At 50.8% G+C, this 20,073-nt stretch overlaps 1 long non-coding RNA gene across 1 annotated transcript; it reads right to left on the bottom strand.

Moving 5' to 3' along the window:
• Positions 1–201: 201 nt before the first annotated feature.
• On the bottom strand, positions 202–2,226 carry LOC122922382. The gene is made up of 3 exons (XR_006387133.1): positions 488–2,226; positions 330–408; positions 202–228 (listed from the first exon to the last, which is right to left on the bottom strand). It is a non-coding gene; the product is annotated as an uncharacterized LOC122922382 (long non-coding RNA).
• Between the last annotated feature and the right edge of the window lie 17,847 nt (positions 2,227–20,073).

Raw genomic sequence — 20,073 nt, 5'->3', positions numbered from 1 at the left:
CTGTAACAATTCAGGACAATACAGCAGACAGGTGGGAAATCTAACAGATCCACATAAGAGACCCCCACCATCTATGACCCCTCCATGACTGCAGGACCCCTCTATATAGATGTGTATAGGGCTTAGCTCCATCTACCTGATGGTTCTCTGGGAGCTTCTCCTCTGGATAGTCCTGGGAATACAGAGGACGGGGACATCTCTCGGGGGGACTTCCTTCTATGAGTCCATCTGTAGGAAACACACAGGGACAGGAGAGATTATTACATGTGATGATGAGATGATGGGAGTAGTATCCAGGTGACCCATGACAGCCCCCCCCCCCTCCTTACCCTGCTGATTGCCCCATAAATCCGTCTCCTCTTCTTCTTCATCTTTAACCTCAGCCTTAATATCCATCAGATTTTCATCCTAAAGAAGAGAAATGTAAAATGGTCTTTGGTTCAGTCCCGTTCTGGTCAGATTCTGGGGAGACTTCAGCTCCATCTACCTGATGGTTCTCTGGGAGCTTCTCCCCTGGACAGTCCTGGGAATACAGAGGACGGGGACATCTCTCGGGGGGACTTCTCCTCCTGGAGTCAGAACCTATAGGAGATAACACACAGACTGAATACAATACTGAGTGCTGAAATGCGGAAGAGGAGAGCAATTTTTTCTATATTTAAAAAAAAAATAATAATTCCGGTAAATACTCCGACCCTCTTTTTTCAGGGGGAGGGGAAAATTAACCGGATGCTGTCATCGGTAAGTGTAATCCAATATTTCTCTTTCGCCTATGACAGCACCCCAGGAGAATAGGCAAGAATCCTATCTAGGGAGGGACTACAGCCTGCAGCACCTTACAGCCAAAGGAAAGACCCTCATTAGAAGGTAGCTGCAGTCTATAGTGCCTAAAAAAGTATTTGGAGAGCTCCAGGTAGCTGCTCTACAGATCTGCTCAATTGAAGCTGAAGCTCTCTCTGCCCATGATGTGGAGACTGATCTTGTACAGTGAGCCTCAAACCCCAAGGGCGGAACTAGTCCCTTAGAAGAATAAGCTAAGGCAATGGCATGTCTGATCCACCTAGCAATGGTCTGAGAAGAGGCAGCAGAACCCTTCTGAGCTCCCTGAAACAAAAGCAGCAGACGAGAGGAGGCCCTCCAAGGCTGAGTGATCTTCAGATACAGTAAAATACACCTTCTAACGTCTAGGCAGTGGAACTCCGATTCCTTCTCATTCTTAGGGGAGGCACAGAAGGAAGGTAGCACTATCTCCTGAGAGCGGTGAAAATGAGAAGATACTTTTGGTAAAAAAGAAGGATCAGGAGAAATAACTACCCGATCCTCCAAGATAACCAAATGGGGGGGGGGGGGGAGGAATCAGCAGAGAGTACACTGATCTCACTAACCCTTCTAGCCGAGGTAATGGCAAGCAAGAAAGCAAGCTTTAGGGAGAGCATCTTAGGGGAAATACCATCAATCAACTCAAAGGGGTCAGAAGAAAGCGCAGAGAGGACTAAGTTTAAATCCCAAAAACAGGGGTTTTGACCTTAGAGACAGGAGATAACTTGGACACAACTGTACCAAACCTCTTGATCCAGGGATGGACTGCTAATCTAAACTCAAACAAGGCACTTAGGCCTAGTTCTTTAAAAGTCCAGATATCGGCATTGAGTTTTTTTTTCTAACCTTCCTGCAAGAATTCTAGCACTAGCAGAATGTCAGGAACCTCTAGCACATCCACTGGTCTATTGGCGAATCTAAAAAAGGCCCTCCAAACTCTAAGGTAGATCTCAGAAGTAACCCTCTTCCGACTGGCAAACAGAGTGTTAACTACCTCTTCACAAAGACCTCTTCTTTTTAGAATCTCCCTCTCAAGAGCCAAGCAGTCAGATGTAGATTTTTTTACTCCTAGGTGAAAGACTGGACCTTGAGACAGAAGCTCCCGAGACTCCGGAAGCACCCACAAAGTTGCTATCGACATCATGCGGAGCGAAGAGAACCAAACTCTTCTCAGCCAGAATGGGGCTATAACTATTACAGTGGCCTCTTCCTCTCTGATCTTTTTGAGAACCCTCGGTAACATTTTTAGGGGGGAGGGGGGCATAGAGAAGGCCCTGTCTCCAAGATTGAGATAAAGACAAATCCAGCCAGCACTAGCTGCTAAAGGTCAGCGTTGCTGCGGGGAGGAGTGGAGCTCCACGAGAACAAAACTGAAAGTAAATCCTGGCAACTGCTTGGATATGCTGAATCTTCTTCTTTTTATTTTAAATATACAAAGGAGGTAACAACAACGCTTTTCGACACACTGCCTTTTTCGGCACACTGCCTGTTGAAAAAGGCAGTGTGCCGAAACGCGTTGTTGTTACCTCTTTGTATATATAAATTAAAAAGAAGAAGATTCAGCATATCCAAGCAGTTGCCGGGATTTACTTTCACTTCTGTCTCCAAGATTGAGACAATGAGTCCACCGCTTTCAGATGTTCCCATGGAGATAGGGAATAGAAAACATCTACCTCTTTGTTTGATCTGGTGGCAAAAAGATCTATCTCCGGAATCCCCCATAATGCTGTGACCTGGTTGAAAACCCTCTGATCTAGGGACCACTCTCCCTGGCTCAGGTGGTGACGACTGAGGAAGTCCGCTTTCACATTGTCCGAGCCCTTGAGATGCACCGCAGAAAGAGAAGATAGAGAAGCCTCTGCCAGACTGAATATCTGATGGGTAAGGGACATGAGGCCCTGAGCTCTTGTACCTCCCTGCCGATTGATATAGGGTACGGCGGTTGTGTTGTCCGAGTAGATCTCTACATTTCTGCCCATGATAACTGGAAGACTCTTTTCCAGGGCTAACTTGATCTGGGATAAGGCTCTGCTGTCCCAGCTCCCCTGCAACAGAAGGGACTCCACATGGGCTCCCCAACCGGATGGACTTGCATCTGTAGTCAAAGGAAGAACCGCTTCTCTGATCCACGGAACCCCTTTTTGAAGATTTTCTAAATTCATCCACCAGATCAAGGAGCTCAGAGTCCGAGGAGATAGAGATATCTCCAAGTCCAGCGAGAGTATACATCTGTCCCATTCCTGTAGAATCTGAAGTTGTAGAATCCTTGAATGATTCCCATTCTACTCATGGAATCGGAGCCGTGATGAGGCCCAACACAGACATGGCCTCTCTTAGGGTGACAGACGGGTGCGAGTGAATGTGTTGGACCCTGGACTTAATTTGCAAGGCCTTCTGAAGGGGCAACCGACACTTCTGGGCTCTGGAGTCTACAATCATCCCTAGGAAGTTGCACCTCTGGCTTGGACATAAACTGGACTTTTCTAGATTTATCTCCAATCCTAGCTTTTTTAGAACTTCCTTCAACCAGGCAATCTGCCTCTGAAGGGCCCAATACGATTGGGACACGAGAAGAAAGTCGTCCAGGTAAGGTATGATGACTATTTTTCTCCCTCACATGGGCCATCATTTCTGAAACGATTTCCGTGAACACTCTCGGAGCCTGCGAAAGCCCAAGGGGTAAGGCCTGAAATTGAATATGAAGAACTTCCTGCTCCGATTGGACTGCTACTCTCAGAAACTTCTGATGGCTGAGATGGATATGGACATGGTAATATGCATCCTTCAGGTCCACAGTGGCCATAAAGCAGTTCGGGAAAAGAATGCTTACTGCTGACCTGATGGACTCCATACGAAACCTCTCGTACACCAGATACAGATTTAAGCACTTTAGGTTTATTATGGTCCGAAATGAACCATTTGGTTTCTTGACAGGAAACAGGGGAGAGTAAAACCCTGTTGCCACTTCCTGCTCCGGGATCTTTATCAATACCTTTTTCTCTATTAGAGAGAGAACCTCTGTAATGATAGCTGACTGTTTTGCCGGATCTGACCGGTAATCTGTGACCACAAACATCCCGACTGGAAAGCTCGGAAATTGTAATCTTAGGCCTTCCCTTACCACCAAATTTATCCAAAAACTGTTGGAAACCTCCTGCCACCGATCTGCAAACAGAGACAGACGACCTCCGACAGGGGGCTTGGCGTCATTGGGACCGTTTCTTAGAGGCATCAGACCCGGAAAAAAATAAACCCCTTATTCTTTCTAGTAACACCAGAAAACTGCTTTGCTCTTTACTTTCCCTTAAACTCTTCTTTATTAAATCTAGGACGGAAAGTTCTCCTAGGGGGTTGGACAGCGGAGGGAAAAACCTTTTTTCTTGTCGGAAGCCTTTTCTAAAAGGTCGTCGAGGACTGGGCCAAACAAAAACTCACCGAAACATGGGATAGCACAAAGCTTAGCCTTAAAGGAAGCATCCCCATTCCAGCCCCTTAGACAAAAAGATCTACGGGCAGAGTTGGATAAGGCCGTAGCCCTGGTGGAGAATCTTAAGGAATCCGTAGAGGCATCAGCCAAAAAATCTAGGGCATTGTTTATAATGGGGAATGAGGTAAGCAACTGCTCCCTAGGGGTACCCCCTTTAATGCGGGCCTCTAACTCTTCCATCCACACCTTTAGGGACCTAGCGACAGAGGTAGCAGAAATAGCAGGTTTAAAGGCTGCTGCAGAGGCCTCCCAAATACAGTTTTGGGGCCCTATCCCAGGGGGCGGAGACCTCTTCATCAAACGGACATTTATGTTTAACAGAGGAAGGAACGAAAAACTTCCTATCTGGTCTCTTCCATTCCCTGGCGATTACCGCCTGAATGTTCTTATGTACATCAAACACCTTCCTCTTTCTAGGACCCAGGCCCTCAAACATAGCACTGACTGCTGAGGTCTTTGGTCATCCAATCCCATAGTGGCTCTAACCGCCTTGACTAGGGAGTTAGTGTTCTCAGTATGAAACAGCGGTTTTGCTGCGGCCTCGTCCTCAGAAGAATCGTCCGATGACAAACACTCTCCTTCTTCCTCCCAGATAGAATATCGCTGTCGCTGGAGGGGGAATATTTAGATGCAGCAGCAGAAGTACCGGGGCGACATTTCATCAATCCGCTAACCAACTCTGACCTCATCCCTGATCATCTGCTTAATACTGTTCATTAAGGCTGGAGCTTCCTCCTCCATTAACTTGCTGACACATCCTTGACAAAGGGGTTTAGCCCATGCAGAGAGTAGCTTCTTTTTACAAACCGCACACCCCCTCTCTTTAGCTCTGGAGGTCTTCCTGGAAGACTCCTTAGACACCTAGGCACAAACAAACATAACCCCATAAGCAATAGTAAATTAAATCTGCTGGGGAATGACCCCTCTTACCCCACCGTGGTACCGATGTATTACTGGTGGTCTCAGCGCGCTGAGCCTGCTCCATTCCTTACACAGCAAACTCAGCCGGAATGGGAAACTGACAGCTCGTCAGTCCGCATGGCAGTGAGCTGGCTGGGCATTTTGTCCTCGGCACGCGCTGCCGGCTCCCTCCCCTTCCGGTCCGCAGCGTCGGCTTCCTTCCACCGCCGCACCCGGAAGTTCAGACACACGCGGGCCGGCAGCCGAACATGCGAACACGGCCGCAGAGGTTCGCAGAAGACCCAGAGGTACAAACCCCCCAGGTCCAGGGAAGGGGACGGAAGGTGAGGGACAGACTCTGGAGCCCAAACTGAGCAGCGGCTCCTCATGGAGACCTAAGCCACTCAGGGTAACCCTCCTCACTTGCATAAATTGCCGGGGCCCCCGCAGCTCTAATAGAGTATCGGCGATCCGATTCCTTCCTGCCTCTTAGGACATGAAACAGAGCTGGAGGTGGAGGGGAGGTCCCCTCTTTTAAAAGGCGTTCTGGTTCCTGTTCAGAGGAGGAGGAGCCGGTCTCTCCAGGGGTGCCGTCATAGGCGAAAGAGAAAATAATTTTTTCAATTGGTCTTTAGTAAAAATATTGTGCCGTTACTATATGTCTCCAGCCTTTATAGTGTAGAAGTAATGTCATCTATAACACCCGGCATCTGATGACACCTACCTGAGGTATAACAGCCATTACTACATGTCTCCAGCCTTTATAGTGTAGAAGTAATGTCACCTATAACATCCGGCATCTGATGTCACCTACCTGAGGTATAACAGCCATTACTACATGTCTCCGGCCTTTATAGTGTAGTAGTAATGTCATCTATAACACCCGGCATCTGATGACACCTACCTGAGGTATAACAGCCATTACTACATGTCTCCAGCCTTTATAGTGTAGAAGTAATGTCATCTATAACACCCGGCATCTGATGACACCTACCTGAGGTATAACAGCCATTACTACATGTCTCTGGTGACGTTACTAGTATAAAACCATTAGTCTGATATTTAAAGACTCAAAGCTGGGTCACTGCCCGGAGGGCTCCTTTACTCCAGCTCTAAGGTGGAGCCTCACCTGAAGAAACCTCCCAATTCCCTTCCTCCATTCATTATTCCATACCTGTGGTCACATGGACTGGAATGTCCTCCTCCACCTCACTCTTACATGGGGGATCGCCCATCATCCGCTCTTCTTCATCCTCCACTTTAATATCAGTCACATCTTCCCCCTGATTTGTCATCTGTAACAATTCAGGACAATACAGCAGACAGGTGGGAAATCTAACAGATCCACATAAGAGACCCCCACCATCTATGACCCATCTATGACTGCAGGACCCCCCTATATAGATGTGTATAGGGCTCAGCTCCATCTACCTGATGGTTCTCTGGGAGCTTCTCCTCTGGGCAGTCCTGGGAATACAGAGGACGGGGACATCTCTCGGGGGGATTTCCTTCTATGAGTCCATCTGTAGGAAACACACAGGGACAGGAGAGATTATTACATGTGATGATGAGATGATGGGAGTAGTATCCAGGTGACCCATGACAGCCCCCCTCCTTACCCTGCTGATCGCCCCATAAATCCATCTCCTCTTCTTCTTCATCTTTAATCTCAGCCTTAATATCCATCAGATTTTCATCCTGAAGAAGAGAAATGTAAAATGGTCTGTGGTTCAGTCCCTTTCTGGTCAGATTCTGGGGAGACTTCAGCTCCATCTACCTGATGGTTCTCTGGGAGCTTCTCCTCTGGACAGTCCTGGGAATACAGAGGACAGGGACTTCTCCTCCTGGAGTCAGAACCTATAGGAGATAACACACAGACTGAATACAATACTGAGCGCTGAAAAGCGGCAGAGGAGAGCAGGAACATGTGCGTGCACTAGGGTTGGACAATATCAAAAATATTCAGACGATAACAATATTACAAAATTTATTGCAATAAATACCCGTTTAAAAGGAAAAAACACAAGGAGACGTTATACTGTATGGGGGGCAGCCACAAGAAGACGTTATACTGTATGGGGGGCAGCCACAAGGAGACGTTATACTGTATGGGGGGCAGCCACAAGGAGACGTTATACTGTATGGGGGGGCAGCCACAAGGAGACGTTATACTGTATGGGGGCAGCCACAAGGAGGCATTACACTGTATGGGGGCAGCCACAAGGAGACGTTATACTGTATGGGGGCAGCCACAAGGAGACGTTACACTGTATGGGGGCAGCCACAAGGAGGCGTTACACTGTATGGGGGCAGCCACAAGGAGACGTTACACTGTATGGGGGCAGCCACAAGGAGACGTTATACTGTATGGGGGCAGCCACAAGGAGACGTTACACTGTATGGGGGCAGCCACAAGGAGACGTTACACTGTATGGGGGCAGCCACAAGGAGACGTTACACTGTATGGGGGGCAGCCACAAGGAGACGTTATACTGTATGGGGGAGCCACAAGGAGACATTATACTGTATGGGGCAGCCACAAGGAGACGTTATACTGTATGGGGGCAGCCACAAGGAGACGTTATACTGTATGGGGGGCAGCCACAAGGAGACGTTATACTGTATGGGGGGCAGCCACAAGGAGACGTTATACTGTATGGGGGGGGCAGCCACAAGGAGACGTTATACTGTAGGGGGGCAGCCACAAGGAGACGTTATACTGTATGGGGGGCAGCCACAAGGAGACGTTATACTGTATGGGGGCAGCCACAAGGAGACGTTATACTGTATGGGGGCAGCCACAAGGAGACGTTACACTGTATGGGGGCAGCCACAAGGAGACGTTATACTGTATGGGGGCAGCCACAAGGAGACGTTATACTGTATGGGGGCAGCCACAAGGAGACGTTACACTGTATGGGGGCCGCCACAAGGAGACGTTATACTGTATGGGGGCAGCCACAAGGAGACGTTATACTGGGGGCCACAATGAGACTTATACTGTAGAGGGGGGGCAGCCACAAGGAGACGTTATACTGTATGGGGCCAGCCACAAGGAGACGTTACACTGTATGGGGGCAGCCACAAGGAGACGTTATACTGTATGGGGGCAGCCCAGGAGACGTTATACTGTATGGGGCAGCCACAAGGAGACGTTATACTGTATGGGGGCAGCCACAAGGAGACGTTACACTGTATGGGGGCGGGCCACAAGGAGACGTTACACTGTATGGGGGCGGGCCACAAGGAGACGTTATACTGTATGGGGGCGGGCCACAAGGAGACGTTATACTGTATGAGGGCAGCCACAAGGAGACGTTACACTGTATGGGGGGCAGCCACAAGGAGACGTTACACTGTATGGGGGGCAGCCACAAGGAGACGTTATACTGTATGGGGGGCAGCCACAAGGAGACGTTATACTGTATGGGGGCAGCCACAAGGAGACGTTATACTGTATGGGGGGGGCAGCCACAAGGAGACGTTATACTGTATGGGGGGGGCAGCCACAAGGAGACGTTATACTGTATGGGGCAGCCACAAGGAGACGTTATACTGTATGGGGGCAGCCACAAGGAGACGTTATACTGTATGGGGGCAGCCACAAGGAGACGTTACACTGTATGGGGGCGGCCACAAGGAGACGTTATACTGTATGGGGGCAGCCACAAGGAGACGTTATACTGTATGGGGGGCCACAAGGAGACGTTATACTGTATGGGGGGGCAGCCACAAGGAGACGTTATACTGTATGGGGCCAGCCACAAGGAGACGTTACACTGTATGGGGGCAGCCACAAGGAGACGTTATACTGTATGGGGGCAGCCACAAGGAGACGTTATACTGTATGGGGGCAGCCACAAGGAGACGTTACACTGTATGGGGGCAGCCACAAGGAGACGTTACACTGTATGGGGGCAGCCACAAGGAGACGTTACACTGTATGGGGGGCAGCCACAAGGAGACGTATACTGTATGGGGGGCAGCCACAAGGAGACGTTATACTGTATGGGGGCAGCCACAAGGAGACGTTATACTGTATGGGGGGCAGCCACAAGGAGACGTTATACTGTAGGGGGCAGCCACAAGGAGACGTTATACTGTATGGGGGCAGCCACAAGGAGACGTTATACTGTATGGGGGGCAGCCACAAGGAGACGTTACACTGTATGGGGGCAGCCACAAGGAGACGTTATACTGTATGGGGGCGCCACAAGGAGACGTTATACTGTATGGGGGCAGCCACAAGGAGACGTTATACTGTAGGGGGCAGCCACAAGGAGACGTTATACTGTATGGGGGCAGCCACAAGGAGACATTACACTGTATGGGGGCAGCCACAAGGAGACAGTTAACTGTATGGGGGGCAGCCACAAGGAGACGTTACACTGTATGGGGGCAGCCACAAGGAGACGTTACACTGTATGGGGGCAGCCACAAGGAGACGTTATACTGTATGGGGCAGCCACAAGGAGACGTTACACTGTAGGGGGCCGCCACAAGGAGACGTTATCACTGTAGGGGGGCAGCCACAAGGAGACGTTATACTGTATGGGGGCAGCCACAAGGAGACGTTATACTGTATGGGGGCAGCCACAAGGAGACGTTATACTGTATGGGGGCAGCCACAAGGAGACGTTACACTGTATGTGGACAGCCACAAGGAGACGTTACACTGTATGGGGGCAGCCACAAGGAGACGTTATACTGTATGGGGGCCACAAGGAGACATTATCATAAAGTCTTGTGGCCACAGGCCACCATACATACAATAATACTTTACGATATACTTTTCCCGCGGCTGCCTCGCTTGTGTGCTCCGATTCTGACATCAGATACTGGTGGGCGGAGATTTGAATATAGGATCGAGGAGGAGGGAGAGCCGGGGCGGCCGCTGCGGGAAGTAATACGTTTGTAATTTTGTCATGAGAGCACACGAGCGAGGCAGCCGTAGGAAAAGTCTCTCCAGAGACACCAGTACTCAGACAGAGTTCGCCACATACAATAGAGCCGGCACTGGTGGGTGACGACGGTGATGTCAGATGGTGTGTGGAGCTGGGCGGAGCAAGAAGGAGCCAGGAGCGAGAGGAAGTAATGTTACTCAGTGCACATGACCGCTTTGATAAAGCGGTAATTATGAAACAGCGAGATCGACATATTGCCGATTTTTTAATACCGCGGTATATCGTGATACCGGTATATCGCCCAACTCTAGCGTGCACTAGGGTGGAGTTCAGCAGCCTGGAAGTCTATGGGCAGCCGGCAGTAGTTTGTGAGCCACAGATAAATCCGCCATTTTACAGTTACTAGGAGAATTTCTGAACCTTCAGTTTTCTACTTCTAATTGAAAAGAAAATCCTTGGAAAGTGTGACCCCCATAGAGGGACAAGAGCACCCCCCGATATCAGGGCTGAACCCCCATAGAGGGAGGAGAGCGCCCCCCGATATTTGGGCTGAACCCCCATAGAGGGAGGAGAGCGCCCCCCAATATCTGGGCTGAACCCCCATAGAGGGAGGAGAGCGCCCCCCGATATCTGGGCTGAACCCCCATAGAGGGAGGAGAGCGCCCCCCGATATCTGGGCTGAACCCCCATAGAGGGAGGAGAGCGCCCCCAATATCAGGACTGAACCCCCATAGAGGGAGGAGAGCGCCCCCCGATATCAGGGCTGAACCCCCATAGAGGGAGGAGAGCGCCCCCCAATATCAAGAGAGCGCCCCCCAATATCAAGAGCATGGGGATGAGAGCGCCCCCCCCCCCCCCCGATATCAGGGCTGAACCCCCATAGAGGGAGGAGAGCGCCCCCAATATCAGGACTGAACCCCCATAGAGGGAGGAGAGCGCCCCCCAATATCAAGAGAGCGCCCCCCAATATCAAGAGCATGGGGATGAGAGCGCCCCCCCCCCCCCCCCCCGATATCAGGGCTGAACCCCCATAGAGGGAGGAGAGCGCCCACGATATCAGGGCTGAAGTGCCTGATAAAGATGACTTCTGCTTTTCCCCCTTCATCTCTCCTACTGTAGAGTTCATAAACTGTGTCCATAGGGAGGTTCAGACTGGAGAAGACCAGTTCATACTGGTATAGTACTGGGCAGGAGACCCTCCGTATGGACATATAAAACACACCTGGAGACATTGTGTCTGTGTCTTTCTTTCTCTCAGTGACAGACTTGGAGACCTTTGAAGTCTCCCCCAAATTCCAGAGAAGAGGGCTTCCATCTACAGTCCATGGTGTTTGAAACCCAGAAACGTCTACAGACTTCTTTTACCTGACCAGGACAATCTCCCACGGGACTACTGAAACTCAACAACCACAGTGGGCAACCCTTTGTGATACATGGACACACTACTGCAACAGCAGCGAGGCTATGGACTCTACTGCAACAGCAGCGAGGCTATGGACTCTACTGCAACAGCAGCGAGGCTATGGACTCTACTGCAACAGCAGCGAGGCTATGGACTCTACTGCAACAGCAGCGAGGCTATGGACTCTACTGCAACAGCAGCGAGGCTATGGACTCTACTGCAACAGCAGCGAGGCTATGGACTCTACTGCAACAGCAGCGAGGCTATGGACTCTACTGCAACAGCAGCGAGGCTATGGACTCTACTGCAACAGCAGCGAGGCTATGGACTCTACTGCAACAGCAGCGAGGCTATGGACTCTACTGCAACAGCAGCGAGGCTATGGACTCTACTGCAACAGCAGCGAGGCTATGGACTCTACTGCAACAGCAGCGAGGCTATGGACTCTACTGCAACAGCAGCGAGGCTATGGACTCTACTGCAACAGCAGCGAGGCTATGGACTCTACTGCAACAGCAGCGAGGCTATGGACTCTACTGCAACAGCAGCGAGGCTATGGACTCTACTGCAACAGCAGCGAGACTATGGACTCTACTGCAACAGCAGCGAGACTATGGACTCTATACTGTAAGAGCAGCGAGACTATGGACTCTACTGCAACAGCAGCGAGACTATGGACTCTATACTGTAAGAGCAGCGAGGCTATGGACTCTACTGCAACAGCAGCGAGACTATGGACTCTACTGCAACAGCAGCGAGACTATGGACTCTACTGCAACAGCAGCGAGACTATGGACTCTACTGCAACAGCAGCGAGACTATGGACTCTACTGCAACAGCAGCGAGACTATGGACTCTACTGCAACAGCAGCGAGACTATGGACTCTACTGCAACAGCAGCGAGACTATGGACTCTACTGCAACAGCAGCGAGACTATGGACTCTACTGCAACAGCAGCGAGGCTATGGACTCTACTGCAACAGCAGCGAGGCTATGGACTCTACTGCAACAGCAGCGAGGCTATGGACTCTACTGCAACAGCAGCGAGGCTATGGACTCTACTGCAACAGCAGCGAGGCTATGGACTCTACTGCAACAGCAGCGAGGCTATGGACTCTACTGCAACAGCAGCGAGGCTATGGACTCTACTGCAACAGCAGCGAGGCTATGGACTCTACTGCAACAGCAGCGAGGCTATGGACTCTACTGCAACAGCAGCGAGGCTATGGACTCTACTGCAACAGCAGCGAGGCTATGGACTCTACTGCAACAGCAGCGAGACTATGGACTCTACTGCAACAGCAGCGAGACTATGGACTCTATACTGTAAGAGCAGCGAGACTATGGACTCTACTGCAACAGCAGCGAGACTATGGACTCTATACTGTAAGAGCAGCGAGGCTATGGACTCTACTGCAACAGCAGCGAGACTATGGACTCTACTGCAACAGCAGCGAGACTATGGACTCTACTGCAACAGCAGCGAGACTATGGACTCTACTGCAACAGCAGCGAGACTATGGACTCTACTGCAACAGCAGCGAGGCTATGGACTCTACTGCAACAGCAGCGAGGCTATGGACTCTACTGCAACAGCAGCGAGGCTATGGACTCTACTGCAACAGCAGCGAGGCTATGGACTCTACTGCAACAGCAGCGAGGCTATGGACTCTACTGCAACAGCAGCGAGGCTATGGACTCTACTGCAACAGCAGCGAGGCTATGGACTCTACTGCAACAGCAGCGAGGCTATGGACTCTACTGCAACAGCAGCGAGGCTATGGACTCTACTGCAACAGCAGCGAGGCTATGGACTCTACTGCAACAGCAGCGAGGCTATGGACTCTACTGCAACAGCAGCGAGGCTATGGACTCTACTGCAACAGCAGCGAGGCTATGGACTCTACTGCAACAGCAGCGAGGCTATGGACTCTACTGCAACAGCAGCGAGGCTATGGACTCTACTGCAACAGCAGCGAGCTATGGACTCTACTGCAACAGCAGCGAGGCTATGGACTCTACTGCAACAGCAGCGAGGCTATGGACTCTACTGCAACAGCAGCGAGGCTATGGACTCTACTGCAACAGCAGCGAGGCTATGGACTCTACTGCAACAGCAGCGAGGCTATGGACTCTACTGCAACAGCAGCGAGGCTATGGACTCTACTGCAACAGCAGCGAGGCTATGGACTCTACTGCAACAGCAGCGAGGCTATGGACTCTACTGCAACAGCAGCGAGGCTATGGACTCTACTGCAACAGCAGCGAGGCATGGACTCTACTGCAACAGCGCGAGGCCTATGGACTCAATGCAACAGCAGCGAGGCTATGGACTCTACTGCAACAGCAGCGAGGCTATGGACTCTACTGCAACAGCAGCGAGGCTATGGACTCTACTGCAACGCAGCGAGGCTATGGACTCTACTGCAACAGCAGCGAGGCTATGGACTCTACTGCAACAGCAGCGAGGCTATGGACTCTACTGCAACAGCAGCGAGGCTATGGACTCTACTGCAACAGCAGCGAGGCTATGGACTCTACTGCAACAGCAGCGAGGCTATGGACTCTACTGCAACAGCAGCGAGGCTATGGACTCTACTGCAACAGCAGCGAGGCTATGGACTCTACTGCAACAGCAGCGAGGCTATGGACTCTACTGCAACAGCAGCGAGGCTATGGACTCTACTGCAACAGCAGCGAGGCTATGGACTCTACTGCAACAGCAGCGAGGCTATGGACTCTACTGCAACAGCAGCGAGGCTATGGACTCTACTGCAACAGCAGCGAGGCTATGGACTCTACTGCAACAGCAGCGAGGCTATGGACTCTACTGCAACAGCAGCGAGGCTATGGACTCTACTGCAACAGCAGCGAGGCTATGGACTCTACTGCAACAGCAGCGAGGCTATGGACTCTACTGCAACAGCAGCGAGGCTATGGACTCTACTGCAACAGCAGCGAGGCTATGGACTCTACTGCAACAGCAGCGAGGCTATGGACTCTACTGCAACAGCAGCGAGGCTATGGACTCTACTGCAACAGCAGCGAGGCTATGGACTCTACTGCAACAGCAGCGAGGCTAGGACTCACTGCAACAGCAGCGAGGCTATGGACTCTACTGCAACAGCAGCGAGGCTATGGACTCTACTGCAACAGCAGCGAGGCTATGGACTCTACTGCAACAGCAGCGAGGCTATGGACTCTACTGCAACAGCAGCGAGGCTATGGACTCTACTGCAACAGCAGCGAGGCTATGGACTCTACTGCAACAGCAGCGAGGCTATGGACTCTACTGCAACAGCAGCGAGGCTATGGACTCTACTGCAACAGCAGCGAGGCTATGGACTCTACTGCAACAGCAGCGAGGCTATGGACTCTACTGCAACAGCAGCGAGGCTATGGACTCTACTGCAACAGCAGCGAGGCTATGGACTCTACTGCAACAGCAGCGAGGCTATGGACTCTACTGCAACAGCAGCGAGGCTATGGACTCTACTGCAACAGCAGCGAGGCTATGGACTCTACTGCAACAGCAGCGAGGCTATGGACTCTACTGCAACAGCAGCGAGGCTATGGACTCTACTGCAACAGCAGCGAGGCTATGGACTCTACTGCAACAGCAGCGAGGCTATGGACTCTACTGCAACAGCAGCGAGGCTATGGACTCTACTGCAACAGCAGCGAGGCTATGGACTCTACTGCAACAGCAGCGAGGCTATGGACTCTACTGCAACAGCAGCGAGGCTATGGACTCTACTGCAACAGCAGCGAGGCTATGGACTCTACTGCAACAGCAGCGAGGCTATGGACTCTACTGCAACAGCAGCGAGGCTATGGACTCTACTGCAACAGCAGCGAGGGCTATGGACTCTACTGCAACAGCAGCGAGGCTATGGACTCTACTGCAACAGCAGCGAGGCTATGGACTCTACTGCAACAGCAGCGAGGCTATGGACTCTACTGCAACAGCAGCGAGGCTATGGACTCTACTGCAACAGCAGCGAGGCTATGGACTCTACTGCAACAGCAGCGAGGCTATGGACTCTACTGCAACAGCAGCGAGGCTATGGACTCTACTGCAACAGCAGCGAGGCTATGGACTCTACTGCAACAGCAGCCGAGGCTATGGACTCTACTGCAACAGCAAGCGAGGCTATGGACTCTACTGCAACAGCAGCGAGGCTATGGACTCTACTGCAACAGCAGCGAGGCTATGGACTCTACTGCAACAGCAGCGAGGCTATGGACTCTACTGCAACAGCAGCGAGGCTATGGACTCTACTGCAACAGCAGCGAGGCTATGGACTCTACTGCAACAGCAGCGAGGCTATGGACTCTACTGCAACAGCAGCGAGGCTATGGACTCTACTGCAACAGCAGCGAGGCTATGGACTCTACTGCAACAGCAGCGAGGCTATGGACTCTACTGCAACAGCAGCGAGGCTATGGACTCTACTGCAACAGCAGCGAGGCTATGGACTCTACTGCAACAGCAGCGAGGCTATGGACTCTACTGCAACAGCAGCGAGGCTATGGACTCTACTGCAACAGCAGCGAGGCTATGGACTCTACTGCAACAGCAGCGAGGCTATGGACTCTACTGCAACAGCAGCGAGGCTATGGACTCTACTGCAACAGCAGCGAGGCTATGGACTCTACTGCAACAGCAGCGAGGACTATGGACTCTACTGCAAGGGCAGCGAGACTATGGACTCTACTGCAACAGCAGCGAGACTATGGACTCTACTGCAACAGCAGCGAGACTATGGACTCTACTGCAACAGCAGCGAGACTATGGACTCTACTGCAACAGCAGCGAGACTATGGACTCTACTGCAACAGCAGCGAGACTATGGACTCTACTGCAACAGCAGCGAGACTATGGACTCTACTGCAACAGCAGCGAGACTATGGACTCTACTGCAACAGCAGCGAGACTATGGACTCTACTGCAACAGCAGCGAGACTATGGACTCTACTGCAACAGCAGCGAGACTATGGACTCTACTGCAACAGCAGCGAGACTATGGACTCTACTGCAACAGCAGCGAGACTATGGACTCTACTGCAACAGCAGCGAGACTATGGACTCTACTGCAACAGCAGCGAGACTATGGACTCTACTGCAACAGCAGCGAGACTATGGACTCTACTGCAACAGCAGCGAGACTGTGGACTCTACTGCAACAGCAGCGAGACTGTGGACTCTACTGCAACAGCAGCGAGACTGTGGACTCTACTGCAACAGCAGCGAGACTGTGGACTCTACTGCAACAGCAGCGAGACTGTGGACTCTACTGCAACAGCAGCGAGACTATGGACTCTACTGCAACAGCAGCGAGACTATGGACTCTACTGCAACAGCAGCGAGACTATGGACTCTACTGCAACAGCAGCGAGACTATGGACTCTACTGCAACAGCAGCGAGGCTATGGACTCTACTGCAACAGCAGCGAGGCTATGGACTCTACTGCAACAGCAGCGAGGCTATGGACTCTACTGCAACAGCAGCGAGACTATGGACTCTACTGCAACAGCAGCGAGACTATGGACTCTACTGCAACAGCAGCGAGACTATGGACTCTACTGCAACAGCAGCGAGACTATGGACTCTACTGCAACAGCAGCGAGACTATGGACTCTACTGCAACAGCAGCGAGACTATGGACTCTACTGCAACAGCAGCGAGACTATGGACTCTACTGCAACAGCAGCGAGGCTATGGACTCTACTGCAACAGCAGCGAGGCTATGGACTCTACTGCAACAGCAGCGAGACTATGGACTCTACTGCAACAGCAGCGAGACTGTGGACTCTACTGCAACAGCAGTGAGACTATGGACTCTTTACTGTAAGAGCAGTGAGACTATGGACTCTTTACTGTAAGAGCAGTGAGACTATGGACTCTTTACTGTAAGAGCAGTGAGACTATGGACTCTTTACTGTAAGAGCAGTGAGACTATGGACTCTTTACTGTAAGAGCAGTGAGACTATGGACTCTACTGTAAGAGCAGTGAGACTGTGGACTCTATACTGTAAGAGCAGTGAGACTGTGGACTCTATACTGTAAGAGCAGTGAGACTATGGACTCTATACTGTAAGAGCAGTAAGACTATGGACTCTATACTGTAAGAGCAGTGAGACTATGGGCTCTTTACTGTAAGAGCAGTGAGACTATGGACTCTATACTGTAAGAGCAGTGAGACTATGGACTCTATACTGTAAGAGCAGTGAGACTGTGGACTCTATACTGTAAGAGCAGTGAGACTGTGGACTCTATACTGTAAGAACAGTGAGACTGTGGACTCTATACTGTAAGAGCAGTGAGACTGTGGACTCTATACTGTAAGAACAGTGAGACTGTGGACTCTATACTGTAAGAGCAGTGAGACTGTGGACTCTATACTGTAAGAGCAGTGAGACTATGGACTCTATACTGTAAGAGCAGTGAGACTATGGACTCTATACTGTAAGAGCAGTGAGACTGTGGACTCTATACTGTAAGAGCAGTGAGACTGTGGCCGCTATACTGTAAGAGCAGTGAGACTATGGACTCTTTACTGTAAGAGCAGTGAGACTATGGACTCTTTACTGTAAGAGCAGTGAGACTATGGACTCTTTACTGTAAGAGCACTGAGACTATGGGCTCTTTACGGTAAGAGCAGTGAGACTATGGACTCTTTACTGTAAGAGCAGTGAGACTATGGACTCTTTACGGTAAGAGCAGTGAGACTGTGGACTCTGTACTGTAAGAGCAGTGAGACTATGGACTCTATACTGTAAGAGCAGTGAGACTATGGACTCTGTACTGTAAGAGCAGTGAGACTATGGACTCTATACTGTAAGAGCGGTGAGACTATGGACTCTATCCTGTAAGAGCAGTGAGACTATGGACTCTTTACTGTAAGAGCAGTGAGACTATGGACTCTATACTGTAAGAGCAGTGAGACTATGGACTCTGTACTGTAAGAGCAGTGAGACTATGGACTCTTTACTGTAAGAGCAGTGAGACTATGGACTCTTTACTGTAAGAGCAGTGAGACTATGGACTCTATACTGTAAGAGCAGTGAGACTATGGACTCTATACTGTAAGAGCAGTGAGACTATGGACTCTATACTGTAAGAGCAGTGAGACTATGGACTCTATACTGTAAGAGCAGTGAGACTATAGACTCTTTACTGTAAGAGCAGTGAGACTATGGACTCTATACTGTAAGAGCAGTGAGACTATGGACTCTTTACTGTAAGAGCAGTGAGACTATGGACTCTTTACTGTAAGAGCAGTGAGACTATGGACTCTATACTGTAAGAGCGGTGAGACTATGGACTCTTTACGGTAAGAGCAGTGAGACTATGGACTCTTTACTGTAAGAGCAGTGAGACTATGGGCTCTACTGTAAGAGCAGTGAGACTATGGACTCTGCCTGAGGAGGTGGTGATAGTGAAGTCACTATAAGAGTAGGTGGTAGCTTACAATAATCGCTGCTTCCAAAATTATGATAAAAAGTTTACATTATTTTGTTATGAACGGGTGGGGGAAGCCTCGGGGGTCTTGTATACGGGCATAGGGGGTAAACAGAAGCTCCTGGGATACTGCTGGGATCCCCTGAACTCATCAAGAAGATGGAGGATAGTCCTCCAAGGTCCTCTCATAGACATTCCAGAAACCTCTCCAGTGACTCCACAAATATGAGTTTGTGCTTATTACAACCCCCCAATCTTGTAATGCAGCGAACAGCTCTGCTGCTGTCCGTGGGTTCAGAAAGGGGGGGATAGGAAATGACATTGATAAAAAGGGGGCCATCGAGAGACCACTGACCATTGATGAGACCACTGTGATGATATATGTACATGGTTGTCAGACATTGAAGGACATGGAAACCAAAGTGTCAGCACAGTATCACCTATGTCTGTCTCACTGATACTTATACTGAGTGTTCTGTAGACGGTCCTAGATGGTGGAAAACGGACCACGGGAAGTTAAGGGTGTAATCTGGGTGAGGACATCTACATCCGTGCAGGGTGTAATCTGGGTGAGGACATCTACATCCCTGCAGGGTGTAATCTGGGTGAGGACATCTACATCCCTGCAGGGTGTAATCTGGGGGAGGACATCTACATCCCTGCAGGGTGTAATCTGGGGGAGGACATCTACATCCCTGCAGGGTGTAATCTGGGGGAGGACATCTACATCCCTGCAGGGTGTAATCTGGGGGAGGACATCTACATCCCTGCAGGGTGTAATCTGGGTGAGGACATCTACATCCCTGCAGGGTGTAATCTGGGTGAGGACATCTACATCCCTGCAGGGTGTAATGTGGGTGAGGACATCTCCATCCCTGCAGGGAGTAATCTGGGGGAGGACATCTCCATCCCTGCAGGGTGTAATCTGGGGGAGGACATCTACATCCCTGCAGGGTGTAATCTGGGGGAGGACATCTACATCCCTGCAGGGTGTAATCTGGGGGAGGACATCTACATCTCTGCAGGGAGTAATCTGGGGGAGGACATCTACATCGCTGCAGGGTGTAATCTGGGTGAGGACATCTACATCCCTG

The sequence above is a fragment of the Bufo gargarizans genome, unplaced genomic scaffold (assembly GCF_014858855.1).
Source record: "Bufo gargarizans isolate SCDJY-AF-19 unplaced genomic scaffold, ASM1485885v1 fragScaff_scaffold_311_pilon, whole genome shotgun sequence".
Taxonomy (NCBI): Eukaryota; Metazoa; Chordata; class Amphibia; order Anura; family Bufonidae; genus Bufo; species Bufo gargarizans.
Note: the sequence above shows the minus strand (reverse complement) of the source record. Positions and strands in the feature narration are given on the sequence as shown.